The following is a 16,607-nucleotide window of genomic DNA, read 5'->3' as shown; positions in this document are numbered from 1 at the left end:
CAAGTCATTGCTATTTGTAAATCTTTTATAAATCAGTGAGAAATATGTTTCTCACCCGATACTATATGTATAGATAGTACAAAGATGGGGGATTAATTATTCGTCATTATTATTGGTTAATTAACAAATAGTTAATATAATTTTTTTGGCTATATTTTTATCAATTAACTTTCAGAAATATATCTTGATATACATTAATTTAGGTTTCGCATGCGAAACGTGAACACTTAAAACAGGCGTCATAAGGAAATTGTAGCTCGTACAATGCTCAATGGAACGAAATATGCTGGGAATAACCAAAAGAGACCGTAAAAGAATAGAGTGGATACGACAAAAGACCCAGGTAATAGATGTCATCCACAGAGTCAAATCCCTGAAATGGCAATGGGCATGACACCTGGCAAGAAGGACGCCAACAGATAGACTACAAAAATTACAGTGCCCACGAGAAATTAAGAGACCTAGAAGAAGACCAAACTTGAGATGGGACCATGATATTACGAAATTAGTAGAGATAACTATAGGTAGCATAGCCAACAATAGACAACAATGGGCCCGCTACAAAGAAATTATCTAAATATGTCAGAGAGGCTAAACCATAATTGGAAATGGTTGAATAAGCTGAAAATCATGATGATGATGACGATAGGTATTAACATGGTGAAAAGCTTTTCTTAAAAACATTTCTCTTGAATAGTCTATAAAGACGTTGCTTTAAAAAATAATAAACTAATAAAGACTTCTAAGTCGAATTTTGGTTGATCATGAGCTCGCTACAGCAACAAGAGTCTCAGTAAACTCTCTCCTGCATTATGAAAAAGCCGTATACCCTCCCACAGGTGTACATGGATCTAGTTGGATCCATATCCAACCAACTTTGGAGAAACTCCATCCATATATGACCTCCGTATGTCATATATGGATGGTGTTTCACCAAAGTTTGTTTTACCAACCCTACGAGACTCGCACCAATACAATGGAGATGAGTCTGTAAATGATATTTAATGTTTTAATCCATATCTTTACAGGTGGGTGTGAACTTAAAGAAGTAACAGGTTATAGAAGATATTAACAAAGCTTGCAAATTCAATATAGCCCTACCTTACCAATATCTGCAGATGCCTGAGCAAAACATGATTGGATTAGAAAGCCCTTTTTTGAGATCAGGGAAGTTAGCAACTCAAACAGGAAATATAAAATACGATCCTGCTTGGGCCGCTACAATCTTGCTTTATCCTGCTTCAAATCCCAACACAGCCACACCTACCAATTTGGAGCTATAGTTACCTTTCTTTTGGTTGCTAACTTCCCAGTTGGCAACACATGACAAGCAGGATCGCCAAAACTGGTCCCTGCTTGCGCTGCTATACCCCTGTTGCATCTTGCTCTAAATTTCATCCCAGAACATTTGCTGTTTTTAAGATACAGCAAGTTTAAGTCTGATTGGTGACGTCACACATAGCAACACAATAAAAGCAGGATGGTTGAAAAAAGTTTCTGCTTTGGCTGCTATAATCCTGCCCCATCCTGCTTCAAACCCTATACCAGCCACTTTTGCCGGTTTTGAAATACAGCAAATTTCGTTTTGATTACTGGAAATCGGGAATTGGGGAATTGTGGAGTTTTCCAATCATGTAACATGTAAAAGATCAAATATTATAAAATGCTGCTAATGATTTCTTTCACAACGAGACTGCCAGTAAATTACGTAAGAATACCCATGGGTTCATTGGGGATGTGAACTGGAAAAAAACATTAAACAAATACCTGTGTGACGTAACCAATCAGCCTAAAATTTGCTGTATCTTAAAAACAGCAAATGTTGCTGGGATGAAATTTAGAGCAGGATGCAACAGGGGTATAGCAGCGCAAGCAGTAACCAGTTTTGGCGATCCTGCTTCTCATGTGTTGCCAACTGGGAAGTTAGCAACCAAAATAAAAGTAACCATAGCTCAAAATTGGTAGGTGTGGCTGGATTGGGATTTGAAGCAGGATAAAGCAGGATTGTAGCTGCCCAAGCAGGATCGTATTTAATAATTCGTGCTTTCGATGAGTTGCTAACTTCCCCGATCTTTTTTATTGTTTAATATTCACTTCCACTCTTTTATCATCAATCTCCCGATAACTTAGCTATAAAGGCAAAATATAACTAACGAGAATTACCATAAGATGGGAGAAAATTCTACACATTAGTCATAAAGCCCCATGGGGTATTTACATAAACTAATTTTCTCTTAACGTTAACTTGATTTGTAATGTAGGAAGCTCATGTGCTAAAAATTCCTGGTAGCAATATCAATTGCCATTCCCAGGATGTCAATAAATTTATTTTAAAATAGAATTTTCCGACATCTTGGTATGTTTACTCTCTAAACTACTTCTTTTTTATTAACACCGTATATGGAATTTTTATTACTCGTTACAAGAATCTAAGTCGCGTTACTCGTGTCTGATTTTATAAATTAAGATTAATTCAGTTTGATAACTTGACACGACAGTGGAAATTTATGAAATACTTTCATCAACATTTCCCTCTATATATATAGAATATATAAATTTTTACGATTCTAAAAAAACTTAATGTGTGATAACTACCTTGTAATTCAATAATTGAAATGCGAAAAAGTTCAACAAAATGCCAAACCTTCTTTAGAGGCAAGATACACGCCTTTGACAGGTATGTATGTTGGTGCTACAACAAATTTTATTTTGTAGGTAGGTACTTCTTATGTGCAATGGATCTTGAATTAACCTACGCCAACACTACTGACATAATAGGGATTTTGTTATTATATTTCGTATCCTCGTCCAAATAGATATACACCCGTAGTATCATTATCATACTTTATCGAGCACATTTTATTCCCAATTACGTAAAGAATGCATTTTTTGTTAGCCATAGGCCTTAGTCATCCGTACCCGACCGTCAGCCTACTCATAACATTATTGTGCTTTGTCGAGTAAACAGTATAGTTAGAAGTGAAAATAAAAATGCCGAAATATAGTAAAAGGAAACGTACCTTAAGTGCTAGTGGTGATGAAAGTGAAAGGCTGGAAAGGGAAAGAAGACATCTCTTGAAAAAATTGGATTTTTTGGATCGAAAACGGCGTATAAGAGTGTAAAGTAGTACTAGTGATGAGAACGAAAGTGAGTTCTAAATACTTTCGTAGTTACTGGCTATAAATTTTAAAGCCAAATATAAAAGAGACATAACTGTTACGTCTCAAATTGCAGGTAATAGCTATAACTGTTAAAGCTATTTTTTGCCAACAGGTGGCGTAATAAGTAAGTAATTATATATTTTTAGAGAGAAGAGTAGAAGTAGATTTACTTTAGTCAATTTACTAGCTTGGGTTAATCCACCCTGTGGATATAATTATATACACGTGGGTCACATTAACATGATCTGTATTTTCCGGCTGGAATTGGATCGTCCTCGAAATCAAATCTAGAAAAAATCAATTAATTCAAATTCGAGAGAGAGAAAGATCTGTGTAGGAGTAGGACCTAAAATACGTGACACACTTGAAATTAGGTGGATGCTTATCTTTATTATAATTAGTAACAGAAACGAAAGACAGTCTAAAATATATTTTTCCCATCCCAAGCAATTGCAGTATATTTTAAGAACCAAAGTTAAATCCGGAGGTCCAAATCATGTTTTCTTCAACAGAAAGTAAGAAATATATTTTTTGATAAACCTAAAACACGTTTTTAAGAAAAACAATGTCACCACTAGACCAAACAATTACAAGGTTAGTGGAACTTTCCAAAGAAAATAACCAAGGTTGCAGTTGCCCTTAAAATCTGATAGATTTAGAGAAATCGTTATGTTAAAAGCATCCTACAGACGAACCATTGTAAGGTTTCCTTTTTTATTAAATTCACACTTGAATAGCAAAATTAAAAGCGTGGCGATTGGCCAAATAAGCGATGATATGCTTTTTAGTAAAGTTTTAGTGAAAAATGCAAAGAAGCCAAGAATCTTGAAAATACTAGCAGGCTCATCTCAGAAATCAAAACACTTAAAAATGAGTGCTTTGAGATCCAGGTGAAGGTCCACAGACAGAATAATGAGAAGATAAGAAGTGGAAAATTCTTAGAAGAGTAATTTTTAAAAGAACGAGGGGAAACAAGAATTCAAAGAAGGCAGAATATATTGGGAGACAATAATTCAGGTTAGAACTCAAAACAAATATGCTGGTATAATTGACTATTTACAGCCAATGGTTGAAAATAACACATAACAAACTTGTTTTAAGTTATTTAAAAGGTTATAATAAATATGGTTCCGATTACGATATCTTTTAGGTCCTAAACTAGTAGACCTAAACCTAAAATTTTAGACTAACCTAAACAATATAGTAGTTATCCAGAAACTCTCATTGCAGAAAACTGGAATTTAAATTATACTTTTTTAAAATATAAATAATAATAATAATAATAGTAATAAAAAAAAAATTAAGCTCTTTTTCTGGAATTTGCACTATGCATATGTTTTTCAACACCCTGAACACCGGTAATTAAAAACTGTTATCTTGACGATGTTCTTTTATTATATAAATTAAATAAAAAAAAGAATAATAAATAAATAAAAAAAGTATCTTCACGTCTACTCAAGAAATTTCATACTTAGATTTTATCTTAAATACAAAATTAATGGAAATGTATCCTACAGACCCAAAGAAATGTAAGATTAAAAAGTTAGTGCTGAAATTTTCCAGAAAAATATAGATGGTATGTATCCATACTAACTATAAGATGGTTTGTTCGCAACTTACAAGCACTTTAATTTCTTTTTGTCTCGCAGATAAATACAGCTGGTTTTATAGATACTAAGAGATTTGAATGAGCTAAATACCCTTGAGGAAAATAATGAAAATTATAACGCGTTCTTTGTGCCAACAAGTTTTTTTTCTGAAGTTTACGGCTGGTGGCTCAGAAACACAGAATGTGAGGTCAAAAGGTCATGCCTCCTAAATATACTCTTACTTACTAGGTTATTGATGCATCAAAATCGGGTTAGGGTACCTATTGTAATTATTTAAAGGCTAGAGGTTTTTGAGACCAAGAATATCATGTACTAATAAAATGGGAGGTGTAAAATATTTGCACCTTAATTTTATCACTACTAAAATCTGGAAATGGTCGATTGTCCTTGACTTGTCCTTGAATTTATAAAAAAATGGTGTCCACTCGAAAATTTTTCATTAGAATTGCTCACAAAAAAGCTTGCTACTCTCCTAATTCTTGCAACTGGACAGAGAGTTCAGACACTAAAAAATATAGCTGAAGTATACGACTCTTCTATTAAGATTTATGTTTGCCAGCACTTTAGAAGCTTACCTAGAAAGAACTGAATCATTAAGAGGAGAAGAGAATTTTCTTTTTTACGTTATTTCCACGTGGCTGTGTTTTTTAGCGGAAGCTCTTATTTGAAATCGGTGTGTTTTTTTGTACGGAGTATATTTATTAAACTCGTTACCTAGCTCTATTGGTAAAAACTTACTAAATTGAGATCATCCATCTTGACGTGATGTTCTTTTTTAAAAAAATATTTTTATTTGTCTATTTATTTTAATAAAAAACGTTTATGTTCAAAAGTTAAAATTTTTAGATTATTTTGCCTCGGATTGTGCTTTTTTAGGTCATTAAGTTTGTTATTATTTTAGTTTTTGTTCTGTGTAAATAAATATACACAATTAATATATTTATGTAACATAATATGTTTGTTTATTATACGTTATCCTATTTCAAATACATACCGACCAGACTTTATACTATTTACATTTAATTCCATCCGCCGCGCCGCATTTATTTGTGAAGAAACCCCGTATTCGAACGCTCGACCCAGCGGCTGCATACGACCATAAAAAATTTTGCTACCGCCGCGGCTCGTCTTTGTAAACGCCACATGAAAGCTAGAACGCCGGCTGACCCTTCTTGTTATATTATTATTCGGTGTATGTAGGTACAAACACGACAATTTAAGTAAGTTTGTCTGCCATATACCATAAATGCATTAGCCCTTTGTAAATCTCAAACAGGCTAATAATTTTTACAACTTAGGGTCTTAATTAATGTTTTTATACTATAAATATCTTTTTTTTTCCTAATTTCCTTCCACGAATTGATATATGACGAGCAATCTATTAAATTACTGTGAGATTATATGCCTCGATCACATATTGGTGCAGATTATTTTAACCCAAACAAATAATAACGCAAACTATACATTGATGCGGATTGTCTATGAACTCTTTCTGAAGGTCACAGAAACCGAAACGCGGAATTCGGTGTACTTTCGCATCTGTTATAGTCACAGGTTATAGTTAATTTGTGCCATTGCGATCAGGGGGGTGACAGTGAAATAGGAAAATTGGAAACAGTCATTAGTGTCATTCTTGTCATTCTCCTCACGACAAGTATGGCCGCCTAGACAAGGACAGCATTGTTTTTGTCTAACTATTGTCTAACTTCACAGTTTAGAATTGACAGATTTCAGTTTCAGAGACAACTTCAGATTTGTTCTAGAACAAATTCGAAAATATTCGACGCCATTTTAATTCATTCCGTTTAGTTTTGTTTTGGAAGTTCAATTTAATATTTCGGCTGAAATTTATAAATATAAAGGTAATAAAGTATATAAAATATATATTACATGAAGAATCCTGGAGAAAATGACGTTTCTGCAGTAGTAGGTATGTCCCATGTATATGAAAAATAGGTAGTAACTAAACACTGTTTTTACATTTTTTAGATGCAAGAAAATGGTGTTATAATCTCTTTGATCGGCGATTTTTTTGTAAATGGAAACAATTTGCAGCAAGGTAAGATCATTTTTAACTATTGCCAACATTAGTTATCTCCAGTATGTGCGATTTATTGTCAATAATGCAATAAATCGGACTGATAATCTGATTATATTATCCGACTAAAAGTCTCTTTTTGCTTCTTTTTGATTCATAAGCCAGGTCTCTTTGGGAATAATGGACGCTTTTTTATACAGTATATTTATATTTTATACCTATTGATATTTTTACATTGTTAATTTTAGTATAAAAAAAATTGTTTTTCTGTGTTTTCAGGTTTTGTATAAGGCTCCCCTGTTTTCATGTTCCTGTGTCCGTTTTCTGTTCTTGAAGTCTGCGAATACGTGTGTTTATTTACAAATTACTGTAAGTCATGCTTATACCTTAACTAATTTACGTTAAAAGTACATATAATTAACTAATTGGTATTGAAACAATACAATCCTCTATATTTTTATATTTATTTAGTCACGTTATACCATATTTCAAATAAATATATGAATAAATTATTTTTTGGTTTTATTTATGAAAAGAAAAAATACAAAATACATTTGAACTGAAAGAGGGCCCGCCATTGAATAACCGGAAACGGAAATGAAAATTAAGCCATCATGTCCTTATCATGTCAACCGGTCAATTGGAAAATTAGTTCTCCAGACGACAACGAAGGCTTTCGGTGGCGTATCGTGTTTCCACGATTTAACACAGAGTTGACACTTCTTTCTAGTTAATTATTTTATGATTGCGATACCCCTGTATTGTTTTACCAAACCTTCCTCTCATTCTTTCTTTGCGTTAAAACACTCGTGCTCTTCCCGATGTCGCCGATGTTGACTTCTGCTGCTTCCTCTAGTCCCTCCAAAAAACCTAAATTTTTAAAGCGTCATATTTTAACTGTAGATTAGTCTTAAGTTTTACCGGAAGGTATAAAACTAAGCCTAATTACCTACGAATCCTATGATTGTACGCAAAAAATGTCTATGTTACCCTTAATAGGATTGCCAACCCTTCTCTATTTCAGAGTACGGTCCTCTTTTCTCCCGCTTTCTCTTTTCGTCGGTATTCCAGTGCCGGACAGTGGCACAGCAGGTGCTCTATGGTTTCTTCTTCCTCTCCGCATTCTCTGCAGTAGTCGTCTTGTTGCTTGGCCTTAATGGTAGTTCCCATAGCTTCCTTCAGTGTGTTGATCGTTACAAGTGGTGGGTTATCTGCCACGGCCTCTCCCCTGGCCCTCTCTTTGGCGAGTCTGTCTGCTTCTTGATTGTTAACATAAGTTAACATTGCTGTGGCCTGGCACCCAGCACAGAGCAACCCCGCCTTGAGGCCGCCAGGACAGTGCTTCTCGGTAGTCCATCACAGTTTTCGATCTCACTGATTGCATGGTGATGCTTCTTAAAGTGCGCAAGCTCTCAGAGTTTACGATATTTCCTATTGGTTTCAATCAGCAATGTTGTAAACCTCTGCTTGTAGAACATTACAGCCATCCGATAGCCTTAAAGATCGTCGGATGTCTAGTTCCTCTTGAGTGTTCATTACTCGGTTGCTTTCACATTCTTCTCTTGTTGGGATGCGAATCATTATCTTTTCTCCAAAATCATGTTTGGTGAGCATATAATCCGTTTTCTGGTCTAGCAGATGTGGACTCGTGTTCGCCATGATTTTACCTATCACTGGCAATATCCCCGAATGACCGTAGTTGGTCTTGTTCCAGAGATCGGATTCCCCCGGGATCGGATACCCTTAGCGGGCAGATCTTTCACGAGCCAGTCCAGAATTACTTCTTACTTAACACGGCATTTGACGATGTTGACGAGCTCTAAGGTTGTTTTTATTCGTCTCGGGACCTTGATGTTTGTGATCTTGTCTCAGTATTCTCCTGTACAGCCACAGTTCAAAGACTTGGGGTTTAGATATGGTATCCTCGTTTATGGTCCAAGTCTCGACGCCATACAAAAGAACCGAGTAGACATAACATTTTAGGAGCCTTTTCTTTAGTTCTAGAGTTATTAGTAAGTTAGTGGCCTTCAAAGGTGCGCTTATGGTTAAGAATGCGCTTTTCGTTTTTCTCATTCGGCACTTGATTTCTTGCAAGTTGTTTTAACACTAGAGGGGAAAGTTTCGCAAACCATGTTAGTTAAACCATCATCAGGAGATGAATGAAACCGAATGAAATGAATGTGTGTTTTGTGACCCAGGCAAATTTGTACTACACGCAGTAATTTTTTCTAGCCAAAAATAATTATTATATTTTTAAAAAATAAGCATTATAAATAGATCTTCCATTATACTTATTAATATTTTACTATTAAGTGTATTTCTTTTTCTTTCATACAGTATCTATTTAATTTATTACATATGCTGATTCCACGTTACACACCTTAAATTTTTCATTTTTTAATTGATAACCGCACTCAGTACATACGAAGGAATGTATCCAAGGTTACTCTTTTAAAGCGGCAATAACAATATTGAGACAAAAAGTTAAGAAATGTTTTCTATCGCCCTCAAGTGATTTAAATGGAAGTCACCACGCCTTGAAACGAACTTACCAACCAGAACGGTACAAAACGTAACACCCAGTATAGAACTAGTGAAAATTCAACGGAAAATCAATACAAACGTAGTCGCTTAACATATGATTGTTTAGTACTCCTGCTGGTAGCCGAGCAGAACAAGTTCGTTCCGCGTAATAAAATTTAATCAAAAGTGCATGGTATTTTTCCGACATATAAGCTGAGATATTTAAAACACGATATGTATATTTCATTTCTCTACTCAGTACTTCTTAGATTAAATATAATACATGCTTATTTTAATAAATTTCATAGAAAAGGCACAACATACTTGTTTTAAAGCTGCTTTTTAAGACTTTTTTTATAGATTGGATTAAAATGTTTCGAGGTAACTTCGGCCTGTTCTATTGCGACCTTTTCAGATCTTTTGTGGTCCTCGTCTGATCTTTTTGCGCTTGCGTGTGTCGCTTGCGATCCAGAGCCTCGCAGTGACATATTATGTGCTCCGCTTTTTCAGGATCTTTATCGCAGAGTTTGCAGCAAAGACTTCCTTGATACAGGTTGAGCTTGTTCAGGTAACACTTGACAGCCATATGTTTTACCAAACCTTCCTCTTATTCATTCTTTGCATTAAGGACTCGTGCTCTTTGCAAAGTTCCCGATGTCGCTGATGTTGGGTTCTGCTGATTCTTCTAGTCCCTCCAAAAAACCGAAAGTTTTAAAGCGTCGGTATTCCAGTGCCGGACCCGTGGCACAGCAGGTGCTCTATGGTTTCTTCTTCCTCTCCGCATTACCTGCAGTAGTGGTCGTTGGAAATCTTCCATCTCACGAGATTTACCCCCGTGGGATAGTTTTCAGTGATGACACGTACAATTATGCGTACTAGGTTCTTTTTGTGTTCTAGTAGTTGTTTTGTCTCTTTGCTATCTGCCACTGGCCACAGTCTTCGAGCTGTAGCGCAGCCCCCACGGTGTTACCACGTCTCTTGCTGCTTGGCCTTGATGGTAGCTCCTATAGCTTCCCAAAATAATTTAATTCTGTTCCTTCGTGCCAGAGCTCCCAGTTCACCTAGGCATTCCCAGAGGAATCTCATTATATTCTCCACTCCTCTCCCATTCAAAAAGTGTAGCAACTTGGAGATTGGACCCTCCATAATAGCTCTTTCTCAATGACCTATCATTGCTTAGTATAAAGAACTGCACATTTGTGTACATTACACTATTAAAACTGCACAGTAGAACTGCACATTAAAAAGTGTTCTGGATGACACTAGATGGTCAAAAAATAGTTGTCTAAGAGCAAAAGAGCGAACAAACACAGTAAGAGCGAGAAATTTTTTGGGAACGGTACTATTCTCTAGAAAATGGATGTTAATTATTGACCTACCAACAGCACTGTTTTTTTTCTAGATATATTTTTTTACTATTTTTTTAAATTACCTTGTTTAATTTATATCAGACTTTCATACAAAATTATTCAAATAATATTTAATAACCATACATAACAAGCAAATTATAAATCAATACAGTTGTTACTAAGTACACAATAAATATTATATAACAACATCATATAGTAAACTAATATTTAATTTATTCATTCATAAACTCGGACAGGTCTGGTTTAAAGTGCAGTGAAAGCCATTTCTTGCGCGAATTTAAATTGATAAATAACAGGCTATTATATCCAATTTACATGTCAAAGTAATGTCGTCGTTTATTTTAAACCGGTCACTATTTTTAGTATTTAAAAAACTATATCGTGAATAAAATTTGAAGACATTAATTAAATAACGCGGTAAGTGCCAAAAAATCGGTTTGTCATGTTTTATTTGTAAAATGTCCTCTAAGTTCCATAACCAACAACATATTTAGAGCAGTGTAAATATTTTTAGAGCTAGTATATTTCGACCCCAGAAACACGCCTATGAGGTTTTTTTCTCAAAAAATATTTTTGATTTTTTTTAAATTTTAAATTAAACATAATATCTTGATGATATGGCACATATAAGCGTCACCAATTAAACTTTTAGTTACATAATCGAGGGTGCGAATTTTAAATTCATTGTTGCCAATCATGGACATATTCAGAGCCGGACTGATTAACTGAAATTTAAATTACCCGCTCGGGATTCAGGTGGTAGCTCTGCTGTAAAAAATGTCAAGTTGCCACATTTATTTATTTCCTGACATTGTCATTCGTTTTGACACTTTAAGTTTATATTCCGAGTTTTTGGTTTAAAAGAATTGTGTTGTAATAATTTAAGCTTAAAAACTTTTACTAGCAACCCTTGTAGTCAAACATTGTCCTTTTTAGGACCTCTTTTAGTGCGAAATGTACAAGATACCTTGATAGCCGTTGCAAAAAAACTCATAGCAACCTTATTAGAATATTTTGAACAGTTAATCCATTAATCTATTTTTGTTTCCTAAAATATTTTGATTAAAAGAAAATAGTAAAAGTGGGCAACGCTGTGCCGGCCAAGCTTAATCACGTAACTAAAAGTTTATTTGGTATGAACTATAGGTATTAGATTAAATTTACGAAAAAGAAAACCCAAAAAAGATCCAGTGGTTCAATTAATTTAACAAAAAAATCATTTTCAAACTAAAATAACTCGGTCATTTTGGATTTAATTGAAAAACGGTAAAGTGAAGATATGTTTCTTTTATCGAGATCTTTTACAGACCCTGAAAAAATATTTAAAATCCTTAAGTGACTGACTCACTGATTAATCACGATCCTGCTCAAACCACTCACCGTAAGAAGCTCAATTTTGGCTTACAGGTTGATTCTAGAGTGTAGAGGTTCGATAAGAAGGTATTTTTTGAAATACCAGTTCCAAGGGGGCAAAACCACCCCTCAAATATTACAATATTATTTATTTAAAAAACGGTCAAATTTCCGAAAAAAACGCTTAAACACGTATATATTATTTTGTTTTTTACATATTTTAAGATTTTAAGATTTTATTTTAAGATTGTTTCGAAAAATCTGGCCATTGATTAATCACGATCCTGCTTAAAGCGCTTGACGTAAAAAGCTGATTTTTGGAAAACGGATTGACTTTAGAGTGTAGAGGTTCGATAAGAAGGGATTTTTTACAACTCGAATTCTAAGGGGGTGAAACCACCCCTCAAATATTAGAATATTTTTATTTAAAAACCGGTGAGTTTTTCGGAAAACTCTTAAACACGTATATTTTATTTTGTTGTTTTACATATTTTAAGATTTTTTAAAAATTTATACAGGGTATTTCATAAAATATGACCATAGCAGTGATTACTTGCTTAAACTGCTTGACGTTTAAAGCTGATATTTGGCAAACAGATTGGCTGGGGGTGTAGAGGTTCGATAAGGAAGGGTTTCTCGAATCTCAAATTCCAAGAGGGTGAAAACGGCCCTCAAATATTACAATATATATTATTTAAAAAACGCTTAGTCTTTCGGGAAAACGCTTGGACGCGCATATTTTATTTTGTTTTTTACATATTTTGATTTTTTTTTAAATCATACAGGGTTTTCCAAAAAGTTGGGTAATTGATTAACCACGATTCTGCTTAAACTGCTTGACGTAAAAAGCTTATTTTTGGCAAACGGATTTTTCGAAAGTCAAATTCCAACGAGATGAAACTACCCCTCAAATATTACCAAGTTATATAATAATATCGCCATATTATTTTTTTCTGATGCTGATATAAATGTGAAAAAATTTTATGCAGTTTGTATGTTAATGGAAATTCTTGCTTTGCTTTATCATCACCATTACAAATGATTAATTCGACGCGAACGAAGTCGCGGGTACACGCTAGTCTTGTATAAAGCGCTAGTCTATTTAATTTTGGCACTTAGCACATTATTTACTTCTAGTCTTCATCTGTATTTTTATTACCGAAATCAGAAATTGAAAATTTTACGCTTATTCACGATTGCTAAGAATCAAAATGTATTTCTTTCGCACGTAACTTATTTCGCATCATTTAAAATCTTGTTAGAACGTTTAAGAAACAATGGGCGTTTATTTCAATTTTGCAATTCGAAAAATTACATACGTATGTTAAGAAATTCGGCTGTTTTAATTAGTAAATATGTGTTACTATTGGTCATTCAAGCAAAATGCAAACATCCATCAATTAACCCACAATAAAAGGTAGTAAAATCGTTTAAAAAATATAATATACATTCTATAAGTAATAAATGAGAAACTGATTTCAGTTAAAAAAAATTACTCAGAATTGATTTATGTTATGCATACAGATTCAGATAGAACATTTAAGTAAGACAAAGCAAGATTCCATGATTTATCGTTATTTCACTCTATACCGGGTGTTTCTCAAAAGTGGCTCACCCCTATAAGTTTTTTACAGATAACAAAACGAAATGTGATTTAAGTATGCAATTACTTGAGTGCCGTGGCTATGTCATAGTATTAATTTTTAATCAAGGAGCTTTGGAAAGATAGATTTGATCGTCTAATTTTTTTCGTGCCTTTTCCTGAGCGGTTAAAAGATGCCCAAATCGTATTTTTAATCATAACTCAATTTTTCCAAATGAAACGAGGGTGGCTCGTTAGCATATTTGGAAAAAGCATTTTTTACGAATAATTTGACACCACACACTTGGTATTTAGAGTCAAATTGTCGTTATAAACCGCATGTTACAATTTCAAATAAACCATATGCGAAAATGTCAAAAGTTGACGTTTTCGCATATTGACATCACAAAATTGACATATGACGTATATTTATATTGACGTACAAAGTTGACATATATGTCATTCTATTCACATTTTCTGTCAAATAAAGTAAAAAACACCAAGGATACCATTTAAAAATCAAAAGTTGTATTTCCGGTGAAACAGAAACTGAATGAATCTAATTGAATAAGTCAAAAAGTTGTGTCAGTCATTTTGATTCACACGCAAATTGTATTTTTTGTCAATTTTTTTATGTCGTCTGTCAAAATCTTCCCTAATTTGTTGAATATCCTTGACAATTACCAACCGTTTATTCAGAAAACTAAAGGTGATCGTCACATATTCTATAAAATGTTGAATTGTTAAAAAATTATTTTAAGTATTACAATAATTATTTTCACAGGGACATTCCTATAAGTTTTTTTTCACAAAAAGCAAATTGGAAATTTTGTATTTTTCAAAAAAAATTATATTTTTAGTTAAAAAAACATAATATCCTGATAATATGGCATCATAGTTATTATATTATTATATCCCTCGGATCATCATCCCAATATTGAATCCTCGAGGATCAATACTCAAGGATTGAAACCATACGATTATTCCCAACGCCAATATATTTTATAAATTTATATTTTTTTTTGTAAGCACATTGTATAATATTCAATCAATTACTATCACAATTTAAGCAGAGAAAACCTTTTCTAAATAGTGATAACATATATACGTATAAACAAATTGATCAACACGGAAAAATATATAAAACATAAAACAGTTTATGCATACAAAATCTGTTTAGAGTAAGAAAATATATATAGAAGGTTCTATTTAAAATAAGCAAATGTTTCCATACATCCGGATTTACCCGGACATGTCCGGATTTTTAAAATGTCCGGGACAGTCCGAGCCGGATTTGGAAAAGCATCCGGAAAACCTGACCGCAAAAACAATTTAATTTAGTAAAATATTTTACCAGTTACAGTTGAATTAATTTCTCAGTTACTTTGTTGAATATTTTAGTCTCTGCGATACTACAGCTCTACTTAACTGACACATGTTCTAAATTATCCATTTCTATACTTTAGCGCTCAAATTTTTCGCCTTTGGTGCACTTCTGGAAAGTGAATGTTTTTTTGGTTTATGTTTTGTTGATTCCGGGGCTATGATTTGCGTCCTATAAAAGTTCATAAATAAATTTATAGTTTCTTTTTTGCGATGTCCGGGTTTTGTCCGGATTTGTAAGTTCACTTGTTCGGAATTTCCAAAAGTCTTTATGGAAACCCTATATTTCCGGTTAAACCAGAATTGGAAATTTTAATCGGCAAATATGTTAAAACCAAAGGCGCGAGGCGCCTCGAAATATCCGCAATCTGAAAAATTCTCATTTGAGACTAAATTTCATCCTTAATAATTCTAACAAACGCGTTGTGTAAATAACCCTATTTTTGTCTACTTTAAGTGATTCCCAAAGTGCTCCACGGCATGATGCAAATTTCCATTATTAGAACTTATCTTCACATTTTTTTCCGATTTTTGGAAACATGATAGAAATGAAACAGCAGGTGGGACACCAAAACCATTAAAATTTTGAAAGTGGTTTACGAGACAAAATGTTTGGGAACCTCTGAATTAAATCATTCAACCATCGTTTTTTTTTAAGGTTTTCATATTTAAATATATTTTTTTTTATATTGAATTTCCATATCGTAGATTGGTGAGGATTTAAAAGACATAGAAATATCGCTTACCTAAGACTTCGTCCTCCAAAATCAAGAAAACTGGACCTAACAACCACCCTAGTACCTAACAGAGTAGCGTACCCAAAAACCGCGAGAAAAACAATATAGTCCACCACTTGATCAACGAAGGATCGCGACCGTTCGCTTCGCACCCCAAAACAACACTTATCACTTCTTCGGACCCGAAGTATAACCGTCCCGACGGCCGAACACTTTCGCCGCAAGACGTCGTCGACGCGGCGGCTGTTGTGGCCCTTCCACGACCTCGACGAGCCCCCGTGGGTACCGCGGGGGGAACCACGCCCGTGGTACGACCCGCCGATCGCGAAAAAAGCCGGCCGAAGACGGAAAAAGAGTTATATTACGATATGTGCCGGTGGTCACGACAAAACGTATAGATATGTGAATTGACAGAATCCTTTCGTCGGCCTTTTCGAAAATAATGGGATTTATGTGCAATGATCCCCATGCAATAAGAAAATAAAAGTTCTTTATCTAATTTTTTTTTTCTTTTAAAAAAATTACGGAGGTTATGAAACTTAATAAACCCAAAACCAAAGTAATGCAGGTAGTAAAAGAAACAAAGAAAATACATATATAGACACTAGTTGATGATACAGAGTTAGTATATGTGGAGACATATCAATATATCAACCATGTGAAAAAAATAACAGATTACAAAAAGCTAATAATGTATCATCATTATCATCATTTACACCATAATTGGAAATGGTTGAATAAGCTTATTCAACCATTTCCAATTATGGTGTAGCCTCCCCCACATATTTAGATACTCTCTTTTGGCCTATTGGGTAATTATCTCGGTAATTATTGTCTATTGTTGGCTAT

The 16,607-nt window shown here is 34.0% G+C and overlaps 1 protein-coding gene across 1 annotated transcript in view; it reads right to left on the bottom strand.

Annotated features, from left to right (window-relative positions):
- LOC115879132 (protein yellow) overlaps positions 1-16,010 on the bottom strand; it is a 66,962-nt gene extending 50,952 nt beyond the window's left edge. Inside the window, exon 1 of the mRNA XM_030895795.1 lies at positions 15,768-16,010. The gene's annotated coding sequence lies outside the window, so the exon portion shown is untranslated. The remainder of the gene's footprint in view (positions 1-15,767) is intronic.
- Between the last annotated feature and the right edge of the window lie 597 nt (positions 16,011-16,607).

Source organism: Sitophilus oryzae, unplaced genomic scaffold (assembly GCF_002938485.1).
Source record: "Sitophilus oryzae breed Bouriz unplaced genomic scaffold, Soryzae_2.0 scaffold_1576_pilon_pilon, whole genome shotgun sequence".
Classification (NCBI taxonomy): Eukaryota; Metazoa; Arthropoda; class Insecta; order Coleoptera; family Curculionidae; genus Sitophilus; species Sitophilus oryzae.
The sequence above is the reverse complement of the archived record's forward strand: the minus strand, read 5'-3'. Positions and strand labels throughout refer to the sequence as shown.